Below are 11,552 nucleotides of genomic sequence, written 5' to 3'. Positions count from 1 at the left end.
TGGCTTAAGTTTCTTAGTGCTGTGCTTTAACCCTCTGCGCCACCAGGGAGGGCCACTATGAATATTTTTGAAAGGCTGTCTTCACTGCTAGACAAGCTAAAATTTGAGATTGCTCCTCCCAACAGGTAGACAACATACATGACAGTGTTACCCCACTCTACCCTCCACCTTAGCGACAAGGCTGGGTTGCTGTACTGTGGGAGCTTCTACCCACTCGCGCTCTACCTTCTGTCTCTATGTGGATGGCAGCAATTACAGTCATAAATAAAGAATTCTTGAAGACTTTTTTATTTACCCAACACACACAGATCGTTACACATATAACAGGCACTCAATAAACACTTGCTGTGTGATTAAAGGAAGAGAGGGCATTGCTTGTGAACACCAACGAGCCGTTTCTTTATTGTTTCAAATAGAACAAATAGCAGACAAAAGTGTAAGAAAGGAGATGATTGATTTTACGGAGTTATACCTGGTACAAGTCACATCCCCAAGAGTCAGTTCTGGTCTCCAGGTATAAGAGAGAGACAGAGTACTTGGAAATTAAACTAATGGTGGACTGGAAATCATAGCCCATTTAGCTAGAGTAAGAGGACTGACACAGTCCAACCTAGGAGACAGTAACAAATGTACTGAATCCAAGAGTTTGGAGATCATCTGCTCAGTAACTTTTTCAGTTCACAAAAGGGGAAACTGAGGCTTTCAGGGTAGGGATGGATGGGAAAAATTTCAAACTCTCTGAGATGCTACTTATCAAGCGGTTGGGTCAACACCTACCAGTCAAATGTGAAATTAATGAGTAGGTTTTGTTCAATTATTTAAATGAATAAATGAGGATAAAGCAGACTGGAAAAGCTAAGTGATGTAGGCAGAAGACAGCACTGATGGCTGATCGTACTCAAAGCTCAGGACAGAAAGATTGCCAGAGCTCAGTAGAATCGGACCCTACACCAAAATCACCTGGGGTGGTTGATTTTTTAAGAAAGATTCCTGAGCACCATTCACAGAGATTCTGATTCTGGCTTTTTTTTTTTTTTAAGTGTTTTAGGAATATTTTATGTACAGATTAGTTTGGGGCCAGTTATCCCTTTGAAGGAGAAAATCAGCACTGACCCATCCTCCACTGGGACCAACCTACAAAATGCTAAAGAGGTAACAGGAGAGGGCAGACCTAATTTGTCTTAAGAGGTCCTGACCCATGGGGAGCCTGTTGACTGCAATGTATTCAGCAAGCACCACCCACAGATGTTTCAAGTGAGGATGTAAGGTTTCCTGGAGACCTAGAGAAGCCAACTGGTAGAGGAGTAGAGGGGAAGGCCAAGAAACCCCTAGAGAGGTTAGTATTATCCTGATACCAAAACCAGACAATCACACACACACACACACACACACACACACACACACCATATCCAAAACTACAGAGCAACATAGCTGATGAATATGGATGTAAAACCCCTCAATAAAATGCTCATTAACTCAATCCAGCAACAAATAAAAAATTTATTTACCATGACCAGGCAGGCTTCATCCCAGGAGTGCAAAGTTGGTTTAATACAAAAATCAAATATTATAATATACCATATCAGAATAGAAAACAAAACCACAAGATATGAATACATACAGAAAAGAGATTCACCAAAATCTAAAAGACTTTCATAATACGAACACTTAGCATGTTGAGAATAGGAGGGAACATCTTTTTCTGGAGAAGAGCATCTGTGAAAACCTCACAATTAACAGCATGCTGAATCACTAAAGTCACCTTCAAGCCAGGAACAAGACAAGGACATTTCTTCTTACTGCTTGTATTCAATATTGTACTGGTGAGTGTAGCCAGAGATAGTAGGTAGGAGAAAGAAATAAAAGGAAAAGGAAGAATAAAGCCATCTCTATGCACAGATGACATGATCTTATATACTGAAAATTTAAGCCAACAAAAACTGTTAAAAGATGAGTTCAGTGAAGTTACAGGGTATGAGACTGATACACAAAATTACAAGTATTTCTATACGCTGGTACTGAATACCCTGAAAATAAAATTAAGAAAACAATTCTATTTATAATAACAGGCAGTAGAATTAAAAACGTTGGGGATATATTTATCATTAAAGTGTGAAGCTTATTCTCCAAATATTGCAATACATTGTTAAAAAAAAGCTTAGAAACAGGGCCCTCCCTGATGGCGCACTGCACTGAGAAACTAAAGCCACTTCCGCATGAGTTCAATCCCCGCCTGCCCCGGAGGTGACCACATGGCGCTGCAGACCTCTCCTGACCCGCCCACTGCTCCCCTCAGCAGTGTACTTCATCGATCTGCCTGTTGTGCTTCCCGCTCTGTCTCTGGTGAATCCTCTCACCCTCCACATCTCTGGCCTGTACCCCAGTTCTGTATGAATAAATAAATAAATCTTTAAAAAAAACTATAAAAAAAAGCTTAGAAACAGAAAAAATGTCTCATGTTCATGGATCAGAAGACTTAACGTTGGTAAGATGGCAATACTCCCCAAAGTGATCTACAGATACAATGCAATCTCTATTAGAATTCCAGCTGATTCTTTGCAAAAATTGTCAAATTGATCCTTAAAATCACATGGAATTGGCAAGGACAAAGAATAGTTAAAAAACCATCTTGACAAAGCCTCCTTTTGGCACAGGGGTTAAAGAAATAGCACTATGAAGATCTCCGTAGCCACTTAATGCTAGTTCAATCCCTGGCCAGGGAGCTGACCCGCATGGCACAGCAGACCTCTCGTGTCTCCCCTGCAGCTCCCCTCAGCAGTGACTTTCAGTCAATCACCTATTCTGTCTCTGGTAAATCCTCACTCTTTGCACCTCTGACGTACACCCCAGTTCCTATATGCATAAATATATAACTCTTTCATAAAAGCAATCTTGATAAAGAAGAACAAAATTGGAGGACTCACAGGACTTCCAGATTCTAAAACTGATTCCAAGCTAACAGTAATTAAGAAAGTTTGGGTTGAGCACAATGATAAATATAAAGAATAAGTGTGAGAGAGACCATACTAAACCTATGTGTTTATGGTTAACTGATCTCAGCAAGGATGCCAAGGGGAAAGAATAATCTTCAGAAAATGGTCTGAGACAACTGAATTACTGTAGAAAAAGAAGTATGACTCTTGCATCTCATATCACATACAAAAATTAATTCTTAATAACTAAAAGACCTACATGTGATAGTTTAAAACTATAAAATTTTTAAAAAATAAGGGCTAGCCAGGACCTTGGGTTTGGCAATAGTAATAAAAAAAGAAATTTATTAATTGGACTTCATTAAAATTAAGTACTTTTGAGCTTCAAAGGACAATATGAAGAATAACCCACAGAATGGAAGAAACTTCTCGCACATCATATTTTATGAGAAATTACTTATTTATAACATACAAAGAACTCTTATAACTCAATAATAAAATGGAAAAGTTCAATTAAAAAATGAACCACAGGGGCCCTCCCTGGTGGTACAATGGGTTAGGACACACTGCAAGCTGGCCCCAGCCGCTTCAGTGCGAGTTCAATCCCCGGCCCTAGAGGTGATCCACAGGGCATGGCAGACCTCTCCTGACCTGCCCACTGCTCCCCTCAGCAGTGTACTTTGTCGATCTGCCTGCCCTGCTCCCCACTCTCTCTGGTGAATCCTCTCACCCCTGCACCTCCGGCGTGCACCCAGGTTCTGTATGAATAAATAAATCTTTTTTTAAAAATGAGCCAAAGGATACACCCAAATGACTAATAAACATACAGGAATATATTTAATATCACTAGTTGTCAGATAAACAAATCAAAAACCACATGTGATAGCTCTTCGCAACCCCTAGGGTGGAGGCAGTGGGGAAAGATCATGATCCTCACACTGCTGCTAAGATGAAACATGATGGCACCACTTTGGAGACAGTGTGTCAGTTCCTCAAGTGTTTAAATGAAAGCGACTACGTGCCTCAGCAAGGACACTTTCATTTACATGCCCAAGTGAAATGAAAATATATGTTGTAAATGAATGTTTATAGCAGCATTGCTCATAATAGTGAACAAGTGGAAACAACTTAAATGCCCACCAAGGAGTGAATGGATAAACAGAATGTGGCTTATCCAGGTAATGGAACACTATTCAGTCGTAAAAAGGAGCAAGGTACTGACATATGCCCCAAAAGGATGAACCTTGAAAACATTAGGCGAAGTGAAAGAAACCCCTGCAGCAGACCACATAGTCTCAGATTCCATTTACATGAAATGTCTTACATGAGCAAATCTACAGACACAGAAAGTAGAGTTGGCATTTCCAGAGACTGGCGGCATTGGATGACATGATGAGTGAGCACTAATGGGTCCAAGGTTCCTTGTTTGAATTAATAAAAGTGCTTTAAATTTAATCCCAGTAACAGTTGCACATATCTGTGGATATATTAAAAATCATGAAGTGTGCACTTCAAATGAGTGTGTGAATTGTATCTCTAGAAAGCTGAAAAAGAAACCTCCAAAACAGAAGAGAGAAGCCTTTTCTGAGGGAACCTACATCTTATAGACAAGGCAGGTCTGTACAGATACAGCTCCAGAAACTCGAGAAGAATGGCCAGGAAGTCGACAGGCAGAGGCAAGAGGGAAGGATCCCATCATGATACAACCAGGTGTCTGGGCTACTCACAGAGGCCAAAAGTGGTTCCATGCAGGGTGACTAGAGTTCCGCCCACTTGATACTAGAATTACTTATACATCTCCCATATCCCCTTCAAATGGAAAATCTTCAGGTCACAGACCTTGGTGTCTCCCAGTGGTCCCCTGTCTCAGTGACACATACTAGGTACCCAATAAAGATCTGTGGAATGACAGGATTTCCCTGAAGGTGTCTCCACAGCACTGAATACTGTGTTCTAGCAACACGTTCCTTGGGCATGGAGCAGAGATGAAGGTTGTGTCGTCAGGATGACATGAATACATGTCCAATATTTAGCAATCTCCCTGGACATTGCCAGTGTGAAGGATCAGGATACTCTCTATAGTAATGACTAGTATTGCTATTATTTTTGTAGCTGCATCTAGTAAGTGCTCTGTAGATATTGATCAGCTCAATTAACAGCTTAGGTGAAGTGCAAATAAATCATTGTTAGTGAACGTTACAGCCTGAGCCCACAGAGCAAGAAACCTTCTTAAGTGCATTAAATAGTAAGCAATCTGTCCTGCAAACCCAGTCTTGACTTGAATGAGAGGACACAGTGATATACAAAGATCCTATCAGTGACTTCTACCCAGAGAGTGAGTGTAAGTAATGGAGAGTGGCACACGAGGCCAGCAGAAAACTCCTCCAGGAACTTGGCTAAGAAATAAAAAATCACTCCTGGTTTTGGGAGCACTGACAAAATGCTGCTCTGGAGTAGATGACTCCTTGGTGTGGATTCCTTAATCTGAGCAAAGGGCTGCACCGTGCTGAGGGACACCCTTGGCTTTTTCCCGTGGTGGCAAGGGAGGGCTTCAGAGTTCACAGCGAGGACTGCAGGAGTCCATGCTTCCTTCCCTGCTTCTGCACACTTTTTGCATCCAAAAGCCGTGTTCGTAATCAGCCCTGATAGTGACAGTAGAACGTGCTGAATGGGTTTGTAATCAGGCTTCTCCAGCAGCTGGGGTGCCTGCTTCTCCCTCTCCATCATGTGAGATATGGGGCTGGAAGATATGTGTTGCTGGAGCAGGACGTCATTTGACATTCACTCGTATTTTTACTGCTGGTGGGGGTGGGAGGCAAAATTTCTATTCATCCTCATGACCATGCAATGTTGGTTTTTTGAAACACAACACTACGCTATTGTATAAAATGGGTTTGTTGGACTCATGTGGGTGAAATTAGAAACTTCTCAGCAAAAGAGGTCGGCACCTGCTTTTGTGAAGGGCGTGTACACAGCTCTGACGGCAGTGCTCATCAAAATCAACGTGTCAGCAAGTGTTGCTTCTTCCTTTCGTGGCCTTTGAACAGCTTTCACCGAGGAAGCAGCCGAGCGAGAGGAGTGGTTTCCAGTCCACCTGACATTGACCTCTGCGCACCCTCGCATGGGGGCATGATAAAGTCAAGCTGGCAAGGACGCAATGTAAAGTATTCTGTGTCTTTTCCTGACTAACCAGTGACAGCCTTTTCTATTGCACAAAAGTGAAAAGAGTCTCCTGAATTCTGCCTCTGACATTTTCACAAGACTCACCAACACCCACCTCCAGCCTGTCCTGACACACATTTAGTGAGAACCTCAAGAATGTAATGCAAAAACAAGAAGATCCAGGCTTGCCCTCGGAGAACTGGGTTTCAGTCCCCCAGTTCTGTCTATAAAAACCAGAGAGTTTCAGGTGTTTCTCAACTTCATTTCAGGCACTTCATAAGGTGAGGCATCTTCACTTAACCCCTCACAGGGGAAGACCCCGAGACTTAAGTGAGAGGAGGGATGGAGCAGAAGACCTCAAGCTGTAGCTCCTCAAACAATGCCCTGGAATCTGCAATCCTTTCTTTCTACATCTGCAATCTACTTACTTCATGTGCTCTCTGTATTGTTCCATACTTATGGTAAGATGCAATGACCTTGGCCTAGACCACCAGCAGCAGGAGATGATAATCGTGGTCTGAGGTAAGAGTCTCTGCTTCATTCACTTAACCTCCAAGTTAGTGTTTGGATTCTTAGGGTCAGGGGTGAGGAGCCCCAAGCCTCAATTATCTACTGGGGCCTTTGTAACTAAGGGGCCCCAATGGGGAACACTTCAAGCCAGTCCCTGGCCATGGTGACCCTGGAATACTTGTTGCTAATTTGGGTATTTCTGAGCCTCCCAGGCTCTTGTCAACCAACCGCTGATGAAGTCTGATTATAAGGGTGTCCTGTTGCCTAATCTCATCTAAGATAGTCTGATTTAATTAAACAGCATTTAATTAGACACTGTCCTCGGTGTGTCTTCCTACAAAGAGAATCATGGTCACGACTGTGAAATATGAATGGACCTTCAAACTCCAGGGATTCACATTTTCTCTTTTACAGAAAATGAAATCCAGAAAGGTCAGTACCTAATCCACATCTTTTGTCTCAATGTGATGCTCATCAAATACTTGTTAAGTGCCTACTAGGTACAAGGCATAAAATACAAGTCACGGAGTCAAAAATTGCCTTTACTTTTTATTTTAGCAACTAGTCTCAGCTGCAGGAGTTTCAAAAAATAGTTTTGTTTTATTTCTTCTTTTTTTCAAACTAAGCTGTAACCCTTCCCCCTGATAATGCAATATAAATTGTGCAGTGGTCCAATGACTTGCCATGCCCTGTCATCAAGTGAGGGTTTCTATCCCTTGGGAGATCTTGGGCTGTAACTGGATCACTCTTGCCCAATGCTTTCAGCCACATGAATTTCCCAAATGTCAATCCTAGTGGACCATGCTGGCGCCATTTTGCAGAATCCTGCAAAATGAGAATCCTTTACTATGCTTCTTAACCCATTCAACAACCCTGTGAAAGGAAATGCTGAGTGGGCTAAGACATTTCAAACTTAAACAGATATACGTCAGGATGGCTGCATGAAGGATTGCCAGTCTCACCAGACTAAATGCGAGTAAGGACACCAGTCTTCAGGCAGGAGGCCAGGGCAGCCCTCCCACGCCTCCCACCGGCACAGTGCAGCCGCCGGCTGAGGTCGACCAGAAGTCACCCACGAGCTAAGTGTCAGCCATGGCTCTCTGCCCCACTGCCCACATCCACCAGCCTTTGCATCCCAGTTCGGAGCAAGATGGCGGGAAGGGTGACAGAACAAGCAGTAAGAGCCAGGAAATTCTACTTGCTATGGAAAAACAGCAAAAATCCTCGCTGTTGGGGCTTGCTTGGTTTTCTTCCAAAGTGGAATGTTACCATGTTGGCAAGTCCAACTTGAACAACCCCCTGAGGCCAGGTCGTTAAGATGCACCCAGAGGTACAACAGGATCCCACAGCAGCCGCAAGGTCAGTGCAGGCACGCGGCACATTGTATGCACTTCAGAAATGTACCATTTTCTTCAAGTTAAAGTAAATTTCAAATCCTTGCTGCCACCACCAGCTATGGTCTGAAATTTCAAGAGAAGGGAAATGAGGTCCCCCAGTTGTCCGTGATTGAGCGCCTCTCATGGGGGGAGGGAGTGGTAGACAGAGAGATGAGCAAGCACAGCCCCTTCTCTCCAAGAACTTAAGGCCAGGTTACACCCCAAGGGCGCGGAGGGTGAGGAACACTGTATGGGAGATGCGGTTCTGTGCGCTGCAGGAAAAGACCTTTCTCCAGGGAGAAGGAGTTAACATGGCAGGGAGAGATGGAATAGTGGATTGGTGATATCCGGGTTCTGGGGTCAGCCCTTGGGGCTAGTGCTCCTGTGTCTGAACATGAGCACACTGAGGTGAGCCCTAACAAGCTCAGTTTCTTCATCTGTAAAATGGGGCTAACTGTAGCCCCCCAACAGGTCCCTGCTTGCTTTCAGCGAGCTGCACCTCTAACATGTTAGCACCCTACCGGTGTGCAGTCAGGGCTCACCTGGTCACCAGTGCTATTTCATCATTCGCCCACACAGCACCGATGTTAGTGCGACTTTCTAGCAAAGGAAGGGAGAGAGAGAGCATGAGGGAGGAAAGGAGGAAGGCAATGGGCTTGTTCGCCAAGAACAAAATAAAAGCTAACGCAGAGCTGGCGCCAGGGAGAGGGAGAGAGGCGGCCCCCTCCCCGCTCCTCAGCAGGGGCCTAATAGGTCCCCCGAGCCCGCCCAGGGAACCCCTTCCCGCTAACGGACTGGTCACTGGCCGCGGGGGGCCCCGCGGCTGCTTCTCATCTCCCCCTCTGCTGTGCTTCCACAGCCGGGAAAATATTTGTAAAAATGCTGGCTGTTTGGCACGAGGGAGTCTGTAACTGCACAGAGGCCGGGCACGAACGCTCGATTCTGCCAAGCAGCCAGGGGCCTTTCCCTCCGCAGGGCCCAGGAGGCTTCGGGACGTGGAGAATTGATGTCCCCGGTCACGTTCGGCTTTGAGCACATGTGAAAGATTTATTGAGCTCTTCCCACGTGTCCCATTCAGTTCTGGGCTGGAAATCGACCCGCATTCCGGGGAGAAAGACCAACAGCGGACAAGGAGACAGATGTCTGGGTTGGGAGCCGGCTACACAGGTTCCACGACCCAGGTATCTCCAGTCGGATTCCCAGAAAACAAACCGCCGATTTCAGGCAAGTCTTCATGCGCCCTGACATGTGACAGGGAGGGTTAGAGGACAAACAGGCTGCACCCCAGTCGCGTGACCCCGCTTTCCTGTCAGACTAGAGGCCCCCGGGCTCTGAAGTCGCCTCAAAACGAGCCTCCCTCTCTGCTGCCCTCCTGCAATCTGAGGACCCCCGATCACGCCACACGCCGCTCAGCTCCAAAACACGGTATTGACTCCATCACTCTTCCTCCAGAAACAAGAGCTTTAGCAGCCACCAGGGAGGCTGCTGCTTTAGTTCTGGAACCTTTTCCCTTCCACGTTCCCAAGCGACTGGAGCCTCCGCTCCTGAAAAAGCGTGCATATTCACTCTTAAATTACCCACCTGCACTGTGATCCACCAGTATATAAAGTGTCAGTAAATTTCGTCCTCACAGAAATGGATCCAATATAAGCTCCATTATTTCTGTTCACTAGGGACTGGAAGCTGCACTCCGGGACACTAGACTTGGGGACCACTGATCTAAGCCATGATCCAAGGACCCCAGGAGTGCCCAACAAAAACTAGTTGTGGAAATAAATGTGCCTCAAATCTACAAATTTCCTGTAAACCAAATTGTAGCAAAAGAAAAAAAAAAAAAAGATTGTAAATACAACGAAAGAATTGAGTCCCTAATAGGAAACCCCCCAACACCCTTTCTGTAAAGTCAATAAATATTTTGTAAATAACTTAGTTTAATACAAATTCATCAAGTTTTTAAGCTCTTACAATGAATTTTCTTAAAACAGTCTATCTCCCACAGCTCAAATGGAGGCCACAACCAAGAGACTAGGAAAACCAAATTATTTTTCTCAATCATTCACCATCTAATTATTTCACTAGCTCTATGGAGTTGGAATCAAGAAAAAAAATTCCTCATAAACAATTTAAAGAACTTTCCCAACACAATATATATAGCTGATGTGTCCTGTTGAAGAAACGATTCAGACACAGGTAGGCTCCTGAAAACCAGAAAATAGGTAGGCAGGGTATGAAAACCAGTCCTGAATCCCACCAAGCTTCCTCCTTTTCTGGGGTCCCTCCCCTGGCCTGTCCCAACTGAGAAATGTGAAAATCAACTCACTTGAAATCTCTGACAGGTTTCTCCCCATCAGAAGGCAGAATGATCCTATTTGTAATATCTGGCTATTATCTGGACCTAGGAATGCAATCCACTCATTTATATGGAAAATTTTTTGAGTATTCCAAGATCTAAAAAAATAATGCCAAGTCATACCGAACAGGAATATTTTGCTTTTGGGTAGTGGGGAATTCAATTACTATACAAAATTTAAAGTCCAGCTCTGTTTTTACTTCTCCCACTAACAGCTGATCATGTTGAGATCACGGACTTTTTAAATTTTCTCCTAGTGTCTTGTGCAATGTCTTGTAAAAGTAGATGCTGAATTAATCTCTGCTTAGTGAGTGCCTTGCCATCAAACCTTGCCATCAACCTTCCATAACTGGCATCAGCCAAGGTGGTTTACTTTGTTTCTAAAACAATTATCTTTAAAAGGAAAAACAGGTCATCAAATCATCAGTAAAAATGAACCACAAAGTTCTAAGGTGTCAGGCAGAAGACACAGAACTGCTAATTCTGTGACTAATCTGAATGTCCACTTCAGCTCTTGAACTAGTCGTCGTAACACCTTCCTGATGTTTATTAAGAAAAGCTCTCACCCAAAGGCTCGTGGCGAGGGACCATCTGAGAGCTCATCCTGAGAGACGAGCAGAGACGCTATTAGTGGGGTCACAGGCAAAGTGATTCCAGCACAGTGGGTCTCTTCCCACTCCAAGACACTCTTCTCCCTATGCAGGGGATGTTCCTCTTTAGGCAAGACCCAAACTGTTCAAACCCAGTAGAACCAACTGACCAAAATCAAAGTTCTAGGTAGTTGACTACAACTAACATCTACAGAATAATAGAATCTAACGATTAACCTTGATTTTAAAAGTAGAACTATCAGGGCCCTCCCTGGTGGCACAATGGGTTAAAGCACAGCAATATGAAGCTAGCTGCAGCCACTCAACACAAGTTCAATCCCTCACTAGGGGAGTGACCCACATGGTTCAGCAGACCTCTCCTGTCTTCCCTGCTGCTCGCCGCAGCAATGTACTTCATCAGTCTGCTGTTCTGCTCCCTGATCTGTCTCTGGGGAATCCTCTCACTACCCCTGTACCTCTGACCTATATCCCAGTTTTGTATGCATTAATAAATAACTCTTTAAAAGATTAAAAAACAAAAATAATCATATGCTCCAATAGTCCCACTTCTGGGTACTTACCCAAAGAACATGAAAACACATGGACTTAAAAAGGTACCCACACCTCTGTG

Source organism: Condylura cristata, unplaced genomic scaffold, assembly GCF_000260355.1.
Source record: "Condylura cristata isolate star-nosed mole 26May11 unplaced genomic scaffold, ConCri1.0 scaffold00011, whole genome shotgun sequence".
NCBI lineage: Eukaryota > Metazoa > Chordata > Mammalia > Eulipotyphla > Talpidae > Condylura > Condylura cristata.
Note: the sequence above shows the minus strand (reverse complement) of the source record.